Raw genomic sequence first — 22,276 nt, 5'->3', positions numbered from 1 at the left:
GCAACGAGTCGCAGTCTGCTTGCTAATAGTAGCTGTTTTTTTTTAAACTTTTGCAATGTGAAGCTGGTTCCCCACCCCCGAGTGAGGGTTGGAATGGAGCCGGCCCCCGAATTTGGAATGAGCTGAGGCTGTGGGGGAGGTTCTCACAGCCGTTGTAGTCGGTGCTGAGCTCTACATCACCGAGCAGGTTTACAGGGTGATTTAACGGTTAAAGCAGATTCATAGCTATTCCCCATTAAAAAAAAGGCTGAGGAAATGTCAACGGCAAAACACACGTGAAGATGTGCCTGTCAGCTACGGGAGCAACGATGCCGACCGGGATTGAAGCAAGATCAAGATCAGGCTGAAAGCTGTGAGCCAGCACTAAAATCTTGGAAGCCAGTTCAGACAAACTGTTACCCCTGTTCACTAGAATAACCACAGATTAGGTAACAGGAGACTCCAGCGTTGTTTTATTTGAATTTTTTTTAAAAATCACTGCTGAAAGTGTCAATTAAGTACTACAGTCCATTTGAATTGAAGTTTCCTTGCGGTAAGTGACACCGCTGACAATAACAGATTCGCACCGATTTCGTTTTGAAATAAACTCTTAATCCTCCACTTGAATCAGGCACTTGTCTTGCAGGAGTGCTGGTGGTGAGTAAGAACCCTCACTTGATAACATCGGGAGACGACGGCAGCAGCGATTCTTCCTGCTCAGTTGCTGTCAACGATCTAATGCAGTAGCACCACAAATATGGGTTCTTAGCTGGATAAGAAGCCAGAAGCTTAAAAAGAGTTCTGACCTGGTAAGTTGTATATTATTGGTACTTCAAATATGTGCAGTGATACTGAGCTGGCAATAATGGTTTTAAAACCATGTCTCTTTACATCCTATTCTTCAGCTATTTGGTGCTCCAACAGGGACCGAATATGTACTTTGTATTGGTAAACTCGAAATTCTACTTGTTCTAAGTAGAGTTCTTTACCATTTAGATTGAAGGGTCGGATATATGGTCATCTCTGGCCAACATAATCGAGGCCTGACTGCCCCGAAATCATGTTTACCAAAACAGTAGGTCTTCTGCCCGTGATAAACAAAACCAGATAAGACGTTCAGACTTAGATTTCAATTTCCATTCTTGTTTTCCAGTCCCGCCAGTTTCTTGTGCCTTCCATCTCTGTTATCACCTCTAGTCCTACTGACCTTTAAAAATATATAATTATGGCCTGTCGGTTATCCCCAGTTTTAATCATCCTGTATTGATGGTTGTACCTTCAGTTGTCACAAATCTAATCTCTAAATTCATTTGGTGGATCCCAACACTTCTTCTTGTAAGGTGTCCATTTAAAACCTACAGTTGTTTTGACCAGCTGCTGCAATGTCTCTTTAGGTGCTTAATGTGACCTTTCCTCTATGTCCATCATTTGCATGTATTTTGAATCTCTGGAATTAAACTCATGGTATGTACAATTACGGACTTTGTGCCAACGGACCTTTGGTATAAGATTATGAGAGATAAAGTTTGCATTTTCCATTGTGTCTTGTTCTGTATGGAGTTTATATTCCATATGAAAACCCAGTGAAGACTTTTCTATTAACTGGTGCCACTAGATTTTTCTGACCACAAGCCACAATCCCATTTATGTTGTCTCTCTGGAACTTAAATCTGGTATGAACAATTTCTCTCCTCTACAACTGAATCCTAGATTTAGTAAATCCATTACACATATTGTGGGTTCATGATTTCTTTTTTTGTATAACTACGCATTTGTTTCACATTGTGCATTTATTGGGGATTGAATTGTATTGGATTCAGGCCAGGACAACTGAAAATTTCAAAACTGAGATTGCTAAATTTTAGTTAAGGGATATAGAATCAAAGAGTTAAGATATGAGTTAACCATGACCCAACCAAATATGGAACACTTGAGTTTAGAAGGATGAGAGGGGATCTGATTGAGACATATAAGATTATTAAGGGATTGGACACTCTGGAGGCAGGAAGCATGTTTCCGCTGATGGGTGAGTCCAGAACCAGAGGACACAGCTTAAAAATAAGAGGTAGGCCATTTAGAACAGAGTTGAGGAAAATCTTCTTCACCCAGAGAGTGGTGGATATATGGAATGCTCTGCCCCAGAAGGCAGTGGAGGCCAAGTCTCTGGATACTTTCAAGAAAGACATGGATATAGCTCTTAAAGATCATGGAATCAAGGGTTATGGCGATAAGGCAGGAACAGGATTCTGATTGTGGATGATCAGCCATGATCATAATGAATGGTGGTGCTGGCTCGAAGGGCCAAATGGCCTACTCCTGCACCTATTGTCTATTGGAACATTCACATTAGTTTGATCATCTACAGATCATATCCAATTTTTCACAGCTTGACCCTCCTCATTTTAGCAGTTTCCAACCCCACAATTTGCACCATTACTCAGCAGTACATTCAGTTTTTCAGAATCTAAATTCATAGTTTCCACTTTACCTTTCTCCAATATTGGTTAATGTGTTTGTGTCCCAAATTCTGGAAATCCCTCCCTAAACCTCTCTGCCTGCACACAACCCTCTGCTCTTTTAAGATTCACTTTAATACCTGAAAATTTTCAAGCTTCTAGCCTCATCCATTTTACATTTATTTATTTTGTTCCACTAAATAAAGACTCACCCGGGGATCTTTCACAATGTCCAAAAATGCTTCATATTGCAAATAACGGTGTGGTAAATAAGTATGCATGATCAGTTCTGACCAAAAAAAAGTAAAGCTTAAAAGCACTTGTAAAAATTGCACACCATTTAATTGTGGAATTTAATGTAATTCTTGTAAACAAATGTTCCTGGGATGTTAGCACTTACTTGTCATGACATCTGAGTTTGAATTAAACTGCATATCATTTGAGTTGCCATGAATAATGCTACATAAATCAGCTTGTCATCAAATTGGTGCCTACAAAATCTTCATGTGAGTAACACTACAGATGCAAAGGTATGTATCAGAAATAACTACTTGATGTATGATAATTATATGCAACCGGTTGGTACAAATTTCTTATTTGCAAAGAAGTGATAAATCAGAATACCTTAACTGAATTGTATTAAATTGCCAATGAAAATAGCCGGCACTAAATCAATTAAATTACAATGAAGAAAACTGCTGGGATTTCAAAACAAAGAAACAAAGAAACCTACAGCACAGGAACAGGCCCTTCAGCCCTCCAAGCCTGCACCAATCAAGATCCTCTGTCTAACCTGTCATCTATTTTCTAACAGTCTGTGTCCATTTGCTCCCTGCCCATCCATGTACCTGTCCAAATATATCTTAAAAGACCCTAACGTATTTCTTTTAATATTCAGGATTCAGAATGAGAAAGTATATGTTAACATAGATTCACTTCACGGATTCCTGGGATAAAGGAATTATTTAGTAAGGAAAGGTTAAGCAAACACTTATATCCATTAGTGTTTAGAAGAAGGAGAGGTACTTCTGTTGAAACATACATAACCCTGAGAAGCATTTACAGGATGGATGCTGAGAGGATGCTTTACCTTGTGAGAAAGGCAAGAAAAAGGGGTTGCAATATAAAATAAGTGACCTGAATTTAACGTGGAGACTTTTATCTTAGAGGCTTGTTGATCTGTGGAATTCTGTTCCTTAGAGCGGTGGAGATAGGATCAATTAATATTTTTAAGGCTGAGTTGGACAGATTCTTGATTGGACTCAAAGGTTTTAGAGGACAACAAAAATGTAAACCATAAAGCCATAAGATATAGGAAGAAGAGCAGGCCATGGAGTCTACCATGCCATTCAATGAAATCACAGCTGATCTGATCATCTTCAACTCTACTTTCTTGCCTTTTCCCCATAACCTTTAATTGTCTTTATGGTTTAAAAACTGTTTCAGCCTTGAATATACTTAATTACCAAACCTCTACAGCCAGCTACAATAAAGAATTCCATGGATTCACTACTTTCTGAGAAAAGAAATTCCTCCTCATTCCCATCTGAAATGGGTGTCTCTTTACTCTGAGATAATGGCTTCCTGTCCTAGACACTCCCACAAGGTGAAACAACTTCTCTGCATCTACTCTGTCAACTCCCCAAAAATTTTAGATGTTTCAGAAAGGTCGGCCCTTGTCCTTCTGAAGCCCAGTGAATACAAGCCCTATCTACTCAATCAGTCCTCAGAAAACAGCCCCTCTACACCCTGCATCAACCTAGTGAGCCTTGTCTGGACTGCCTCCAATGATAGGGTATCTCTCCTTAGATAGAAGGCCGAAAACTGCTCAGAGTATTCCAGCTGTGGTCTGACTATTGCCTTGTATAGTTTTAGCACGATTCCCTATTTTTATATTCTATTCCCTTTTACCTTTCCTATTACCTTCTGAACTTGCATGTTAGCTTTTTGAGGTTTATTGCTGTGGACTCCAGATTCTTTTGTGTTGTTGGAACATAGAGAATATGAGCAAGATTAGGCCATTCAGCCCATTGAGCCTTCTTTGCCATTCATTATGGTCATGGCTGATCGTCTAACTCACTAATCCGTTCCTGCTTCTCCCCCATATCCTTTGATCTCTTTAGCCATGAGTGCTTCATCCAGCTCCTTCTTTGATTAGTACAGTGTTTTGGCCTCAACTGCTTTCTACAATACCAAAGTCCACAAGATCACCACTTGTAGATGAAAATTGTTTTCCTCTTCACAGTCCTAAGTGGTTTACTCTGTACCCTTAGATTATGAGCCCTGTTTCTGGACTCCCATGCCATTGGGAACATCCTTCCTGCCTCTACCCTGATTAGTGCTGTTAAAATTTTATAGCTTTCTATGAAATAACCCTGTCATTGTTCTGAACTCCAGCAAATATAATCCCAGCTGATTCACCCTCTCCTCTTACATCAGTCGTGCCATCTCAGGAGTCATGTGGTAAACCTTTGTACTCTCTCTGTAGCAAGAGCATCCTTCCTCAGAGAAAGAGACCAAAATTGCACACAGTATTCTGGATGTGGTCTCACCAAGGCCCTGTGTAATTGAAACAAGACATCCTTGTTCCTGTATCCTCTTACTATGGAGGCTGAAATACCATTTACCTTCTTGTGTGACTGCTGCATCTGCATGTTTATGTTCAGTGACTGGTGCACGAGGACAGCCAAGTCTCTTTGCACGTGCCCCTCTCTTAATTTATAGCCATCAGATAATCTGCCTTCCAGTTTTTGCTCTCATAGTGGATAACCTCACACTTATCCATATTATTTGGCTTCTGCCCACATATTTGCTATGCAATTGCTCATTCACTCAGCTTGTCCAAATCAAATTGAAGCGTCTGCATTCACATCAAATATGACCCTCTCATTCAGCTTAATATCAACTACAAATTTGGAGGCATTACATTCAGTTCCCTCATCTAAATCATGACTGTGTATTGTGAATTGCTGGGGTCCAAGCACTGATCCTGGGGACCCTCACTAATCACTGCCTGCCATTCAGAAAAGGACCCATTTATTCCTATTGTTTGTTTCCTGCCTACGACCCAGCTTCCTATCCATCTCCAGACACTACTCGCGTCCCATGCACTTTAATATTACGCACTAATCTGTTATTTGCAACTCTGATGAAAACCTTCTGAAAGTCCAAATAAAGCACTTTAACTCTGTTATATTCTTGAAGTATTTCAGTAGATTTATTAAGCGTGATTCAATTTCCATAAATCCATGCTGATGCTGTCCAATCCTGCCACTGTTTTCCAAGGATTTAGCCAATAAATCTTTCATAATGGAGTTTAGCATTTTCTCCACTATGTTTTGTCTCTGCCTCCCTTTTTAAATAGTGGGGTTACATTAACTACCCTAAAATCTGTATCAGTTGTTCTAAAATCCATAGAATCTTAGAACTTGACCACCCAATGCATCCACTATTTCTAGAGTCACTTCCTTAAGTATTCTGGGATGTAGATTATCAGACCTTGGGAATTTATTAGCGTTTAATCCCTCTAATTTACCCAACACCATTTTCCTACTAACACTGATTTCCTTCAGTTCCTCCCTCTCACTGAATCCTGTGTTCCCAATATTTCTGATATTTTATTTGTGCTGTTCTTTATGAACACGGGGGGATCTAATTGAAACTTATAGAATACTGAATTGCCTGGACAGAGTGGACGTTGGGAAGATGCTTCCATTGGTAGGAGAGACTAGAACCCAAGGGCACAGCCTTAGAGTAAAAGGAAGACCTTTTAGAATGGAGAGAAGGAGAAACTTTTTCAGCCAGAGAGTGGTGAATCTATGGAATTCACTGCCACAGAAATCTGTGGAGGCCAGGTCATTGAGTACATTTAAGACTGAGATAGATAAGTTCTTGATTATCAAAGGGATCAAGGGTTACAGGGATTAATTGGGAGAATGGGGTTAAGGAACTTACCAGCCATGATTGAATAGCAGAGAAGACTCGATGGACCGAATGGCCTAATTTATGATCCTATGTCTGTAGTCTTATTTAGTTTTTTGGCTATTTCTTTGTTCCCCATTTTGTTTAGTCATTCTCCATTTAAATAATATTAAATTCTTTATTCTTCCTGTCAGAGTGCATAACCTTGTAATTTCCACATTAGATGCAATCTACCAAGTTTTTGCCTAATTGCTTAGCCTTTCTGTATCGTTCAGTGGATTCTTTGTGACATCATCACCACTTTTGTGTCATCTGCAAACTTGGTGATTAAACATTCATTTTCCTTGACCAGGTCATCAGTACGTCCTGCAAATAATTATGCCCCAACACTAATCCCTGTGGCACACCACTAGTTACAGGTTGCTATCTAGTCACAGAATACCACAATAAGATCATCAAGGATCTTAGCAGATGACAGAGTATGTGCAAGGGGCTGAATGGCTTAATCCTGTTTCTAAGTCAGATATTCACATGTCTAATCTGGCTAGAGATTTCATAACTCATTATTTGAGTGAACATGTTAATAGAAGTACATTTTATCTAAATGTCTTCATTATTATTTTCAGATAAAGAATTTTTGAGTGGTCAAGACAGATTTAATATTCCTTCCAGAGGCAGCACATTATTTATTGAAAAGTGTTTACCTATGCTTATAACTCCAATGATATCATGATTTATAGAATTATGAAGTACGTCTCATTATGATTTTCTTAATACAACTAGTAACTTGTCTTGGATACAACTGCATTTAAGATTTAGTTTTTCCAAATAATTGCAAAATGCACTGGTGTTATGAACAAGGTAGTTATAATGTTATTGATTTTGTAAGAAGCTAATCTTTTGACAAGTTTACACAAGGAACCTTAAAGGAAATAGTCATCTGACTTTTCTTAGGGATTCAACTGTGATCAACCAGATGGTGGAACCATACTGTAACTATCTCAAGAGGGATCACGAAAGACATTTGAAATTCAGTGAGCTTCAGAAAATAGAACTGAGTCTTCAAAAGGTGTGAAAACCCCTTAGCTTCTTAGAGAACAGGAGAAAAACAGCTTGTTTAAAGGATCTCCACTTAATTCACTTTTTGCTTTCTTGGAACAATGATACATTTAAGTTTACAGAGCAGCCATTTCCAGTGATGTTCATAATTAAGTGCATTTTGGAACAGCTATTATTTGCATAGACCCCATTGGAACCCACAAAGACAGCACATCCTTCAACTGCAATAGTTGTACAGCATGCAGAATAAACAGAAATTGCTCAGCAGGTCTGGCAGCATCTGTGGAAAGAACAACAGAATTAACCTTGTAAGTCCAGTGACCCTTCTTCAGAACTGAAAACAGCAAGAAAAAGGTGGTATTCATGCTGATGACTGGGCTGGGGGAGAGACAAGTGCAGATATTGTCAAGAGGGAAAGAGAGAGAGAGGGAAAAGAAAAGGGAAGGAGACAAGGGGATTGTTGGTAGTAAGCCAGGGAAGAAAACAAGCTGATTAGGTGATAACATGGTGTATGAGTCATTGAAAATAGGTTTCCTATGCTAATAGTAACCCGTATAGGACAGGATTTGGGATTGTGGGGGTTGGAATCAAACAGAGGGATGTGCTCATGCTGTGAAATTCTTCAACTTAGCGTTGAGTTCTGAGGTACTAAGGTGGAAGATGAGATATTGTTTGTCCAGCTTGCAATAAGCATTGCTGGAGCACTGCAGTGGACCTGAGGCAGAAATGTTTGCACGGGGATATGGTGGTGTGTTGAACTGTCAGGTAACTGGAAGCTTGTGATTATTTTTATTGATAGAGCAGAGGCGTTTGATAAAACAGCCATCCAATCCGCATTTTGTCTTCCCACTGTAGAGGCAAGTGTATTGTGAATACAGTAGAGATAGCAGGATCTGCAGATGCTGGAGAATCTGCGAATAACAAGGTGTAGAGCTGGATGAACACATCAGGCCAAGCAGCATCATAGGAGCAGGAAAGCTGACGTTTTGGGCCTGGACCCTTCTTCAGAAAATCCTTAAATTTTCCTGCTCCTTTGATGCTGCTTGGCCTGCTACGTTCATCCAGCTCTATACCTTGTTATCTCAGTGAATACAGTAGACTGGATTGAATGAAGTGCAGGTAAATTACTGCTGGAAATTTTGTCTGTGGTCTTGGATGGTGAAGAAGAAGAAATTAATGGACAAGTATGCCACTTTCTGTCATTGCATGGAAAAGTGCCACAGGAGCGAGAAAGTTTGGGCATGTAGAAGTTGAGCCATCTCTCTCTGCATCCAGAAGTTAAAGTGCAATAAAGAACAACTAAGCAAAAAGGTCCTTCATTCACTCCCTAAAGATGCTTATCCTACTGAGTTTACCTACAAAGGCAAATTCAGACTATTCAACTCCAGAATCCGTTGCAGCTATGGAACACAACTCTTCATCTTCAACCTTTCACTCCAGAGACAATCAGTTTTATTTATTTCAAAAAATTACTTGGTTCATGAATTATCGATAAGTAAATACATGTACAAAGCAGTTCAGTACAAACTTTGCAAAACATTCCTCATTAGGGCTTCAATCTAGTTCTAACAAAAAGGCTTTCTCTAAACAAGAAAGGAAACAATTGGCATTTTCATTAAGGTTAATAGAGGATCTCAAAACTTAACAGACCCTCGTAATATGTTGACAAAGGAACTTAACCAGTGGGCTCTCCCGACTGCATCGTGGCAGCAGCTGCCCCAAGCTTTAGAGCGTCCCTCAGCACATAGTCCTGGACCTTGGAATGTGCCAGTCTTCAACACTTGGTCAAGGTGAACTTTTGCAATGAAAGACCAGCAGCATCTTTTACCGAGTTGGTGGTCTTCCAGATGCAGTGAATGTTTGACTCTGTAACTCCAGACAACACTTCAACTGCAAGTTAGGGACCCACAATGATGTCTTAAAGGACTAAATTGAATTTCACCTATATTGGTATTCTTAATCCTTTTCTGTGTTTCATTTTTCTCCAAATTTGGTTAATAATTTTATTACTTTTAGTTAAGCAACTTGCAGCAATATTTTATACTAAAATAATATTTGAAGTGTTAGAGACTCCTTAAGTCCAAAGTTTCATTCCTGTTTATTTTTAAAATAAAGCAAATTAAAATTCTGCAAGTTTAAAATTCAACTATACAAACTCATTCTCAGCTCATTAATTACTTTGAGCAAAAACACTATATGAGTTCTTCACAGCTGTGGTGTGGATGTTGAAAAGTATTTCACTTAACTTTGTTTCTACCAAGTATTTTATAATTATCTCTGGAAACGGATAAAACCTAGACACTGTAATCATTCGAGCCTATCTTGTTTAGTGAAACGTGAAAAATAAGAAATATTTACATAAAGATTAGTCTGTACAGCTATTAGTGAGCTCCTGTATTGTCTAATTCTTCTTCTGACTGATGTTAATGAGTAGAAACACAGTGTTTGTCACAAGGTAAACAATGTTGAAACACTTTTTTAGATCTCCAGAGTTCTTGCTGAAGTGAAATTATTTCCCTCACTTTCACCGGTACCAATGACTGTATCCTCTCATTCGTAATAACATGAATATATGCTGCATCTCTTCCATTGTTTGCTATGCTCCCAGGTTAATTAAAGGCTTTCGGACAGACATGTATTCTCTGTATTCTGACTGAGTTATCCTTGAAGCCCCACCTTTCTGTTTTCTTCTTTACCACTCCCACATCTCTTCCAAACCACAGCTTCCTGGAAGAGTCAGAAAAGGTACAGAACTATAGACAATTTCATGAATCAGTGGCTTCACCCTTCATCAATGTTCGGGAAATTTGCTGGAAGCCAAAATTGGTTGCTCTCTTTGCTACATCTGAAGTTCCCACCTGCCTCAAGAAGACCACCATCATCACACAAAACCCATGCAACATCCCTGGTTGACTACTGCGGTGACTCTGACCTCCGAGAAATTAGCCATGGCCCACATCAACTCCTGCCCCCAGCCAGCCTTGATCCCCTGAAATTTGCAAACCGCCGAAAACAGGATGCCTTTTAACCTAGCCCTACTCTCTTCCTTGGAACATTGGGTTAGCCTACGTTAGGCTCCTACTCAACAACTACAGCTCCACCTTCAACAGCATAATCCCTACCAGACTAATCTCAAAACTCCAAGATCTAGGTCGCGGCTTCACCATTTGCAACTGGATCCTCAGCGTCCTGACCCACTGACGGCAATCAGTGAAGATAGACAACAGCACCTCCTCCATGATTATCTGCAACACTGGTGCCCTGTAATGATGCATACTCAGCCCCATACTGTATACCCACAAAACTGTGTAGCCAAAGTTTGTTCAAACATCATCCATAAGTTTGCTGACAACATCACTGTTATAAGCCAAATATCAAATAACGATGAGTCAGAATACAGGAAGGGGATAAAGTGCTTGGTATCATGGTGCAATGATAACAATCTGTCTCAAACGTCAGCAAAACAAAAGAACTGATCATTCCTTTCAGGAAGAAAGGAGGAAGACATGCCCATATCTACAACAATGGAGTTGAGGTGGAGAGGGTCTAAAGCACCAAGTTCCTGGGAGTGACAATAACTAACCATCTGTCCTGGATCTTCCATTGTAGATGCGATGGTCAAAAAGACACAACAACGCTCCTTCCTCAGAAGGCTTAGGAAATTTAGCATGCCCATAAGGACCGTCACCAACCTTTACATATGCACCATAGACCCTTCTCCAGGTCTAGGCCCGAAACGTCAGCCTTCCTGCTCCTCTGATGCTGCTTGACCTGCTGTGTTCATCTAGCTCTACACCTTGTTATCTCAGATTCTCCAACATCTGCAGTTCCTACTATCTCTGGTACAGCAGCTGCTCTGCCCAGGACTAAGCAACTACAGAAAATTGTGTGCATAGCCCAGACAAGTTCAAAAACCAACCTTCCATCCGTGGACTCTGTTTACTCTTCTCGTTGTCTCAGAAAGGCTGCCAACATCATCAAAGACCTCTCTCACGGTGCTAATACTTTTTTCCAACCTCTTCCATCAGGCAGAAGCTATGGAAGCTTGAACATGCATCAACAAGTTCAAGAACAGCATCTTCCCTGCTGTTATCAGACTGTTGAACAGACCTCTTTAATTTCAAATGTAAAGTTGGCCTTGCTTTTGAGTACCTCCTGTGTACTTGTAACCTTGTATGCCTTACTCTGTCGAAGCATCCTGTGATTTCCCTTGCAAAACAAAACTTTTCACTGTATCTTGATACATGTGACAACAATAAATCAAATCAAATCAAATCAAATCGTGGGAGCCTGAACAACATGGGCTATCACAGAAAATCTAGCAGAATCACACAAGAAAGCCCAGTGAGGTCGTTTTTGATGCTCAGAGCAACTCATTGTATTTTTAAACAAAATTCCACGTGCCAAGAAGGGTTTCTTTCCAGGCAGCTGTGTGTTGCTTATGAAAGGAGATTTTTTTTTAATTATTAACTGCAAAACTCAATTCAAAAATGTACAGCTTTCTATCCGTCCACGTACCACAAGCAAACTAAATTTCAAAAATTCTTGACATGGATGTCAACACAGATAAGTGGCAACTCCAGCTCACTGCTTGCTCCAAAGGTTCTCTATGTTGGATATCAGGCATCAACATTTCAGCACACATTCATTAGGCACCAGTCACATGCAGCCCATCCCCTTGGATACTGGCACCTGACATATATCAACCTCTGGGGCAGCACGGTGGCACAGTGGTTAGCACTGCTGCCTCACAGCACCAGGGACCCAGTTTCAATTCCAGCCTCGGGTGACTGTCTGTGTGGAGTTTGCGTATTCTCCCCATGTCTGTGTGGGTTTCCTCCGGGTGCTCCAGTTTCCTCCCACAGTCCAAAGATGTGCAGAGTAGGTGGATTAGCCACAAAAAATTGCCCATAGTGTTCAGGGAGGTGCAGATTAGGTGGGTTATAGGAGATGGGTCTGGGTGGGATATTCTCAAGTTTGGTGTGGACTTGTTGGGCCAAAGGGCCTGTTCCCACACTGTTGGAATTCTTAAAATAAAAATTGTAATTCTAAAAACCCTCATTGCACATCTCTAATCCACTTTCAGGACACTTTTGCGTTTCAATCCAGCATCATGGGAGCAATGGCAACACTCAATGAAATGCTGCAGCAAGGATACTTTGCTTATAGGGCCTTGCACCCAGCCCATGGACACACCAGGCTGCATGTCCGGACTCTTTTCTTGCTCTCTTAGCACTCACTCACTCTGACCTTTCCGAGATGCTCACAGCTTCCCTGCCTTGTTTCTTTCTTTGCAACTTGCCTCTCAGCCAGAGATACCAGGCTCACAATACTGTTACTTTGCTGTGCCATTTAGCATAGAGAATTAGCGATGAAGGGAGTCAGCATGGCTTTGTGAGGGGCAGGTCATGCCTCACAAATCTTATTGAGTTCTTTGAGGAAGTCACGAGACAGGTTGACGAGGGTCGAGCAGTGGACGTGGTGTACATGGACTTCAGCAAGGCATTTGATAAGGTTCCCCATGGCAGGCTCATTCATAAAGTCAGGAGGTATGGGATACAGGGTGATTTGGCTGTCTGGATTCAAAATTGCTTGGCTGACAGGAGGCAGAGAGTGGTTTTAGATGGTAAGTATTCTGCCTGGATGTCAGTGCTGAGTGGTGTCCCACAGGGCTCTGTTCTTGGGCCTCTGCTCTTTGTAGTTTTTATAAATGACTTGGATGAGGAGGTTGAGGGATGGGTTAGTATGTTTGCTGATGACACAAAGGTTGGAGGTGCCGTTGATAGTATCGAGGGCTATTGCAGGCTTCAGCGAGACATTGACAGAATGCAGAGCTGGGCTGAGAAATGGCAGATGGAGTTCAACCTGGATAAATGCGAAGTGATGCATTTTGGAAGGTCGAACTTAAATGCTGAATATCGGATTAAAGGCAGCATTCTTGGCAGTGTTGAGGAACAGCGGGATCTTGGTGTTCAAGTGCATAGCTCCCTCAAAGTTGCCACCCAGGTGGATAAGGTTGTAAAGAAAGCATATGGTGTTTTGGCTTTCAGAATTCATAGAAGTGTCTACCACCAGTCTCTTAGTTGTAGTTAAAGCTATAATCTACAAGGCCTATTAACAGGGGGATCGAGTTTAAGAGCTGCGAGGTTATGCTGCTGCTCTACAAAACCCTGGTGAGACCACACTTGGAATATTGTGTCCAGTTCTGGTCGCCCTATTATAGGAAAGATGTGGAGGCTTAGGAGAGGGTGCAAAGGAGGTTTACCAGGATGCTGCCTGGACTGGAGGGCTTGTCTTACTAGGTGAGGTTGATTGAGCTCGGACTTTTCTCTCTGGAGAGAAGGAGGAAGAGAGGTGACCTGATCGAGGTGTACAAGGTAATGAGATGCATTTCTAGAGTCGATAGCCAGAGACTTTTCTCCAGGGCAGGATTGACTGCCACGAGGAGTCATAGTTTTAAGGTGTTAGGAGGAAGGTATACAGGAGATGTTAGAGGGAGGTTCTTCACCCAGAGAGTTGTGAGTGCATGGAATAGTTTACCAGTGGTAGTCGTGGAAGCGGAGTCATTAGTGACATTTAAGCAACTGCTGGACATGCTCATGGACAGCAGTGAATTGAGGGGAATGTAGGTTAGGTTATTTTCTTTTTGGATTAGGATTATTCCACGGCACAACATTGTGTACTGTGCTGTACTTTTGTGTTCCATGTTCTCAGCTTGTCATGGTTGTTCAAAGTCTTCAGCCAAGTCAAGGGACATAGCCTTCACTCAGGCATTCCTGACACAACAAGTCAAGGGCAGCCTGTGACACAAATCCTGAGTATTGGACACGGTGCTCAGGTTGTTGGGGTCAGAATCCTTTTCCTATATTGGGTGAGGAGTTGACTACTGAGCAGCCAACCACCGATCTTGGTGCTATTTGTCCTGTTGTGGGCTGTTTTCCTCCTGGAATGAGAGAGAGGCAGATATTAATTCAGATGGAAGTTGTTAGTGCTGGGGAGCTAACCAAGTAAGTGAGAAGGAAGCGCAGAGGGCATGCAGGGTTAGTGGTGTTGGGATTTGGGATGAGTGAGGGCAAGTGAGGAAAGATGTTATAGGTGACAGAGAGAGTGGTAACCCATGGGCCTTGTAGATTATAGCTTTAACTACAACTAAGAGACTGGTGGTAGACACTTCTATGAATTCTGAAGAAGTACATAGGGTAGTTGAGAGGTATGAAGGGATTTTATCTAAAGGGGCAAAGAAACCTCAGATTCTTCCTTTTTTGAAGAAAAAGAAGTCCATAACTAATCTAAGAAGTACAATGGCTACTTAAACTCCCTTGAGAGAAAAGGATTTAGTCTTCCCTCCATAGAATTATTAGAAAGCTGAAGTGTTGGACAGGTGGAGAATATATCATAGAATCATAGAATCCCTACAGTGTAGAAACAGGCCATTGAGCCCAACAAGTCCACACCGCCCCTCCGAAGAGCATCCCACCCAGACCCATTCCCTTACCCCTGCATTTTCCCGTCTAACCCACATAATCTAAACATCCCTGGGCACTACGGGCAATTTAGCATGTCCACTCTACCTAGTCTGCACATCTTTCAACTGTGGGAGGAAACCAGAGTACCCAGAGGAAACCCATGCAGACACGGGAAGAATGTGCAAACTGCACACAGACAGTCACCCAAGGGTGGAATTGAACCCTGGTCGCTCGCACTGTGAGGCAGCAGTGCTAACTACTGAGCCACCATGCTGCCTTTATTTCTTTTTTTTTTCCTCTCTCCACCAGCCCCTCCTTCACTACCTCACACTGTCTGTCCTCCCTCCCCCTTCATCCCACTTTCTCCCTGCCTCATCCCCCCTTCACCATTAACCGTGTCTCTCCCATCTCTCTCTCTCTCTCCCTCTCTCTCTCTCGCGCTCTCTCTCTCGCTCTCGTGCTCTCTCTCTCTCTCCTTCTCTGTCTCTCTTACCCCTCTCCTCCCCCCACTCTCTCTCTTCCACCCCCCCACCCCCTTCCCTCTCTCTCTCACCTTTTCTCTCTTCCAGTTCCATTGTAGAATTTGACTTGGTGCCTGTAGTAGTGGTGGTAGGAGTAATCAAGAAATTACTTGTGAATGGAGTTGATTTACTTCTGGGGAATGACTTAGCAAGAGTGAAAAACAGTCATAGCTTCACCTATAGTCATGGAAAGTCCAACTGAGGATAAAGAAATGGAATAGTTGCAAGAACAGTTATTGGGATTCCATGTGTAACTTCTTTAAAAAAGACACAAACTGCTAATACCTGCTGTGACTCTGGGAATAGCCAAGCATGATTTATGATGGGCTACTCCAGTGAGTCATAATGTCCCCATCCACAGGGACTTCCAGAACCCTACCTACGAAGTGGAGCACCAGTTTCTCTTCTCTACCACCACCAGGGCAAATATAAGGATCAGTGCTTTTCTGGGTGCTCAACAGCCATTTTTTAAATGGCACCAACATCAGAATGCCAGTCCTTTCCAAAATATCCGGACAGATGAGTTGTTTTGGCCATGATAAGTGGAAGAACCAGACAAGAATCAGATGAAAGGAGCACTGTAGGGGTGGGTAGGTACTTAAAAGGCAACTTTGCTATAATACAGTCAGAAAACGTGTTAGGACACACAGAGGGAAACCATCCAAGAAAATCAATGAAAGTGACAGCTAAAAAAATGTGATTCAGCCCACAGTTCTTACAAGAAGTGTGTGTAATGCCCTTAATTGAGTGAAAGAAGACAATTTTAACCTGCCTAGGTCGATGGGTATTAATCATAGAGTGATACAGTCATTGAGTTTAAAACAATACAGAAAGAGGCCCTTCAGCCCATCACATCAGCACCAGTCGTCAAACATCCATCTATTTTAATCTCATTTTACAACACTTGGCCTGTAGCCTTGTTTGTTATGGTGTTTTCAGTGCTGTTCTAAATAGCTCTTAAATATCTTGAGGGTTTCTGTCTCTACAACCCTTTCAGGCAGCAAGTTTCAGAAACGTCATAAACTTCTCGGTGATTTTCTTTTCTTTCTCAGATCTCCTCTAAATCTCCAGCTCTTAACCATGAGGCACAGTTTTATGGTAATTAACTGCTCTAGTAAGAGGAGGAGTTTCTCCCTGTCTATTCTGTTAAGCCCCTCAGAGCTTTGTAAACACCTCAATCAATCAATCAATCAATACCCCCCCAAGTCTCCTCTACTCCAAGGAAGACAACCCCAGGCTATCTAGTCTGTTTCTTGACTGAAATGTTCCGGCTCAGGCAGCAACGAGGTAAATCTCCTCTGCACCCTATCCAGTGTAGACATATCCTTCCTGTAGTGTTTTGACCAGAATTGTACTCTCCAAAAGTGGTCTAATTAACGTTATATACAGCTCCATCATAATGTCCTTGCTTTTGTATTCATTGCCTTGACCAATAATGGCAACTATCCCCTGTCCCTTCTTGACCTTACTTCTGTCTATCCTGCTGCCTTCACAGATCTATGAACTTAGAATTGTAGAATATTTACACACTAAAGATAGAGGCCAGTTGGCCCTTTGAGCCTGCACAGACCCTTGGAACAGCATTGCACCAAGACCCTCCCCCAACCCACATCTCCCATGGCTAATCCACCTAGCCTGCACATCCCTGGACACTATGGGCAATTTAGCATGGCCAATCCACTGAACCTACATATGTCTGAACTGTGGGAAGAAACCAGAGCACACAGAGGTAAAGAGATTGCGCAAACTCCAAACAGTCACCCGAGTCTGAACTGAACCCAGGTCCCTGGCACTGTAACATAGCAGTGCTAACCACTGTGCCACCATGCTGCCCCAAATTTGACGACATAGCAGAACTTTGAAACAAATTTTACGAGCATGTGATGTAATCTGAAAACACTTGGAAAATCTCCCAAACAATGATGAGACAAATGGTGATAAATATTCAGGGGTTCAAACGTTTCAGCCAGGAGACTGACTCAGTGATCCTGGTAATATCAGGTAAACCCTAGAAGGCCCAGCTCAGTGATCCCTGTAGGGCAGCCAAGAAGCTTGGGAAGTGAATGATCTGATTGAGACATCAGTCAGGGAAAAAAATAATTAAAGGTGATTTCATGTCAATAAAGCACAAGCAGGTACTGATCTGCCCCATAGCCACTGACTGATAGGCCTAAAGTAGCACCAGGGATGAATTGGAAGGAAACGTGGGTGAGGCCCCACATTGAACCCTTCCTACCTGGCTAACTAAAATGGAAACACAAGCAAACGTAAACTCCTTGTTCACTCACCTAAATGCAGAACAGCACGCAAATTTAATGAGGCTGCTTGCTGCGTTTAAAAAACATATGCAGTAACAAGCCAGGCTGAAGCCCCCAGCTGTACTGGGAAACCCCTTCTACAGGCAACATCCCTATCGAATAGGGCCATGAATAGTTAGCCCAAGTTAAAGGGGAGATTAACTACATGCTGGAACAGCAACTGATAGCACCTAGCAGTAGTAGCTAGCTCAACCTACTTATGCTTCTGCCCAAGCCATGCTCACCAAGAAACCTCCTGATCCTTTGTATTTCCTAGACTCCTATCATTCAATGTGAAGACTTATTAGTCCTCCCAAAATGCATCACCCTGCACATTTCAGGATTAAATTCCATTTGCAACTGTTCAGCCCATCTTCATAGTTCCATCTATCAAATGTGTATAGTAGAATAATACATGGAAAATAATCTTGAAGCCAGCTGGAACTTATCAACTTCCATATTTAACTCGAAGGTATTTGTGAGCGCAAGGAAAACTGTTGCTGCATGTTGGGGACTGTTATTACCTTGTACTAAAAGCCAACTTACCTTACTTTCACAGTGGATTCTGGCTTCAATTGCCAGCAGACAAGTTTACCAAGATTTCTGGAACAGTGGAAATTGATGGACTTGAATAATTGACATATTGGAAATCCTTGAACATAGAAATGTATCAGTTTTTTTCTCAGATTTGTTCTGGTAATGCAATTTTACAATTCTGGATGTGATTTTCAAGATGATGGAAATCAGTTGCTTCTACTTTGGAGTTTAAAAGTTTTTATCTGCACTATCCATCTTACACTCTAATTTCCAGTGGGGGTTTCTGATGTTCTGCTTAATGTTTCAAGTCAATGATCTTCCATCCAATAGAGTTAAAATTTCAGGCTTCATTATATGTGGACTGTTCCATTGAAACCTGTAGTCCTGGGACTGAATAAGCTGTTGTGGTTGGAAGCACAAAAATAAGAGTAATTATTTGACTGATATAAACCGACGATAGGATATTTTTCCCATTTGAATAGTACGAGAAAAAAACAGGAGTTACATCAACTGTGCTCATTTATTGGTAAGCTATATTATAATCCTATATGCTTTTTACTGGACAAGTCTGATCCAAGACTGAAATCTGGATAAGATCTTTTATTTTAATAAAGTGGTCTTTCGTTGAAAGACAACCACACAATTCTGTAAATCTGGTTTTGACGTCAACATCTCTGCTGTCATAACATTGTATTCTTCACTCTGTTCTATTACCCTAATGCACTTTGTATGGTATGATCTACCTGTATTACATGTAAAGCAAAACAGTGCACCTAGGTACATGTTACAATAATAAATCAAACTAAAAAAACTTATTATGCAAAGAAACAAGCCAAGCTATTTCCATTTCACACAAAATTGAAAGACTTTAAAACACACAGTAAAAACACAAGCCTATCTGTCCCAACAGCATCACCTTCCATTACTCAGACACCAGAGGGAACTCCTTTCCTAGTGAATGTACGGGTATGAATTAATTGTTCCGAATATTGGATGCTGCCTTCATGCAATCCCTGGATAAAGCATTGTTCAAAGACATGTCTTCTAACTTCAAAGTGACTCCAGCGCCACCACACCCAGCACTTTTCCCTGCAACCGCAGGAAGTGCTACACCTGCCCCTACACCTCCTCCCTCACCCCCATCCCAGGCCCCAAGAAGACTTCCCACATCAAGCAGATGTTCACCCGTACATCTGCCAATGTGATATACTGCATCCACTGTACCTGTTGTGGCATCCTCTACATTGGGGAAACCAAGCAGCAGCTTGGGGACAGCTTTGCACAACACCTAGGCTTGGTTTGCAATACACAACTGCACCTCCCAGTCACAAACCATTTCAATTCCTCCTCCCATTCCTTAGATGACATGTCCATTCTGGGCCTTCTGCAGTGCCACAACAATATACCCAAAGGTTGCAGGAACAGCAACTCATATTTCGCTTGGGAACCCTGCAGCCCAATGGTATTAATGTGAACTTCACAAGCTTCAAAATCTCCCCTCCCACTACCGCATCTCAAAACCAGCCCAGCTCATCCCCACCTCCCTAACCTGACCTGCCTCCCACCTCGGCCCTCCTCCCACCTCAAGCCCCACCCCCATCTCCCACCCACTAACCTCATCCCGCCCCCCCGACCTGTCCGTCCTCCCTGGACTGACCTATCTCCTCCCTACCTCCCTACCTACATTCACCTTTACTGGCACCATCCCCGCATCTTTGACTCTGCCTCCTCTCCACCTATCTTCTCCTCTATCCATCTTCTATCCGCCTCCCCTCCTCTATCCATCTTCTATCCGCCTCCCCCCTCTCCCTATTTATTTCAGAGTCCCCTTCCCCTCCCCCATTCTGAAGAAGGGTCTAGGCCTGAAACGTCAGCTCTTATGCTCCTATGATGTTTCTTGGCCTGCTATGTTCATCTAGCTCTATACCTTGTTATCTCAGTTTACTCTGTCCTGTTCTTTTTAACATCAGCATCCTGTGTGGTCTAGTCGTTAGTATTGCTCCTCCCTTGACTGACTAACTCAATATCCTGTCAGATGCCAGACCTGGGCATGGTGGCACACATTGTTGAATAGTTCACAGTGGTCCTTAGCTTAGGAAGTAAGTTGCATTATCTTCCAGGCCAGTCACTAAGAACAAACATCTGCTTTTGGTTTTCATCCTTTCTTAAAAAAAAACACGTGGTTGTTCAAAGTACACCTAATCCTAATCTTGGCTTGCAGTTCCACCAAACATGTGAGGAAAATAAAAGCAATAGTAAGTATCTCTACAGTACATATATCAAACTTTACCCAGGACTTTTGCGAACTGAAACTAAGAGGTTTTCAAGCTATGGGTTTTTCCCAAAGCAAAAAAAAATTCCTAACCCTTCTAAACTTAAGGCAATCTTATTGCAAACAAATTCCCATTAGCACTGTATGGACTCTCTTATTCATATAAAGTACAAAGAAATGCCTGGCTTGAGAAATACTGACAAGTTGGCTATTAAATTGCCTTGAATACATAAAGAAAAATCCACATGCCTCTAGTTCAACAACACTAAACTAGATTATATTATTTGATTTGATTTATTATTATCACGTACTGAGATACATATATAATATATATAAATTACAGATTTTACATCATTACTACAAGGTTGTTAAATTTATTCAGCCTCTTGCACATATCAAGTTATGAAATCACTAGGGCGCATGACACTGGGATTAGATTTGAATTGCTTCTCAGAGGTGGTACAATTTGAAGAACCAGATGGCATTTCTCAGGTCTATACACACCCGTGGTCCATGGAGATTGCACTAATTGGTGGATAGCTTCATTAGGAATTTATTAAGATCAAAAACAGTACTTTTTTTTCTTTTACGTTCAAACAATTTGCCTTTATATGCATGGTAATTTTTATCAGATTCAATTTTGTTAGAACAGTGCACCCTCAAGTCCCCACATCGTGGCTTGGTGATAATCATAGATTTAATCAAGTTCTGAGTATCAAAACTCTCATGATTGTCCTCATAGACTCCCTACAAAGTGCGAACAGGCCATTTGGCCCAGTAAGTCCACACTGACTCTCCAAAGAGCATTCCAGATTCATCCCCCTACCCCATCCCAGCAACCCTGCATTTCCTATGGCTAATCCCCCTAGCCTACATATCCCTGGACACTATTAAGCATTGCCAGTCCACCTGACCTGCACATTTTTGGACTGTGCAAGGAAATCGGAGCACCCAGAGAAAACCCACACAGACACAGGGACAATGTACAAACTCCACACAAACAGTTGTCAGAGGCTGAATTGAACCCGGGTCCCTGGTGCTGTGAGGCAGCAGTGCTCACCACTGTGCTGCCTCCTTTATTTCTTAAATTAAAACCTCCTACCTGCATCCACCTATCACCATCCCACTTACCTTCCCCCAGCCCCACCTCCCTACCTCTATTTATTTCTGAGCTTCCTTCCCCCTCCCCAGTCCTGATGAAGAGTGTAAGGGGGGTGATGGGAGGTTGGCTTCTGTGATGGCCTGGGCTGTGCACACAACTTCCTGTAGTTTCTTACTGTCTTGGACAAAGCAGTTGCCATACCAGGCCATAATGCACCCAAATAGAATGCTTTCAGTGATGCATCTGTAGAAGTTAATGCAGTGATGCATTGTGTGAATATTTAGTACAATGATTGGGGTGCCAACCAAGTGGAGTGCTTTATTTCTGAATAATATTGAGCTTCTTGAAGGTCAGTGGAATTGCACTCATCCAGGCAGTAGGTATATTCCATGCTATTCTTTATTTGTGCATTTGTAGTTAGTACAGAGATAATGAGAATTTGGGAGATGAGCAATTTGTCATAAAATGAACAATCTTTGAATGTTAGGCTACATGGATTTGTGTTATGATTCCAGACAAGATTGCTAAATTAATTTATGATCTCAGATGAGACTGCCATATTAATGGAATTCTGTGGTTAGGAACCAGTAATATTTTTTATGTACACATCCTGGGCATTTACTAAGAGAAAACAAAAATCACAAGATTTTACATTTTGAAACAAGC

General features: G+C 41.8%; 1 protein-coding gene across 8 annotated transcripts in view; it reads left to right on the top strand.

The window, feature by feature from the left end:
- steap2 (STEAP family member 2, metalloreductase) overlaps positions 1-22,276 on the top strand; it is a 94,410-nt gene that overhangs the window by 26,728 nt on the left and 45,406 nt on the right. For 2 of the 8 annotated variants that reach the window (XM_059638629.1, XM_048547473.2), the window contains exon 1: positions 69-788. The exons of 1 other annotated variant lie outside the window; for it this stretch is intronic. The gene's annotated coding sequence lies outside the window, so the exon portion shown is untranslated. Of the gene's footprint in view, positions 1-68; positions 789-22,276 lie in introns of those variants that run through there. 5 more of the 8 variants (XM_048547453.2, XM_048547435.2, XM_048547443.2 and 2 more) reach the window with 5 other exon arrangements.

This window comes from Stegostoma tigrinum, chromosome 2 (genome assembly GCF_030684315.1).
Source record: "Stegostoma tigrinum isolate sSteTig4 chromosome 2, sSteTig4.hap1, whole genome shotgun sequence".
In the NCBI taxonomy this organism is placed as follows: domain Eukaryota; kingdom Metazoa; phylum Chordata; class Chondrichthyes; order Orectolobiformes; family Stegostomatidae; genus Stegostoma; species Stegostoma tigrinum.
This window is presented reverse-complemented; position numbering and strand designations above follow the sequence as displayed.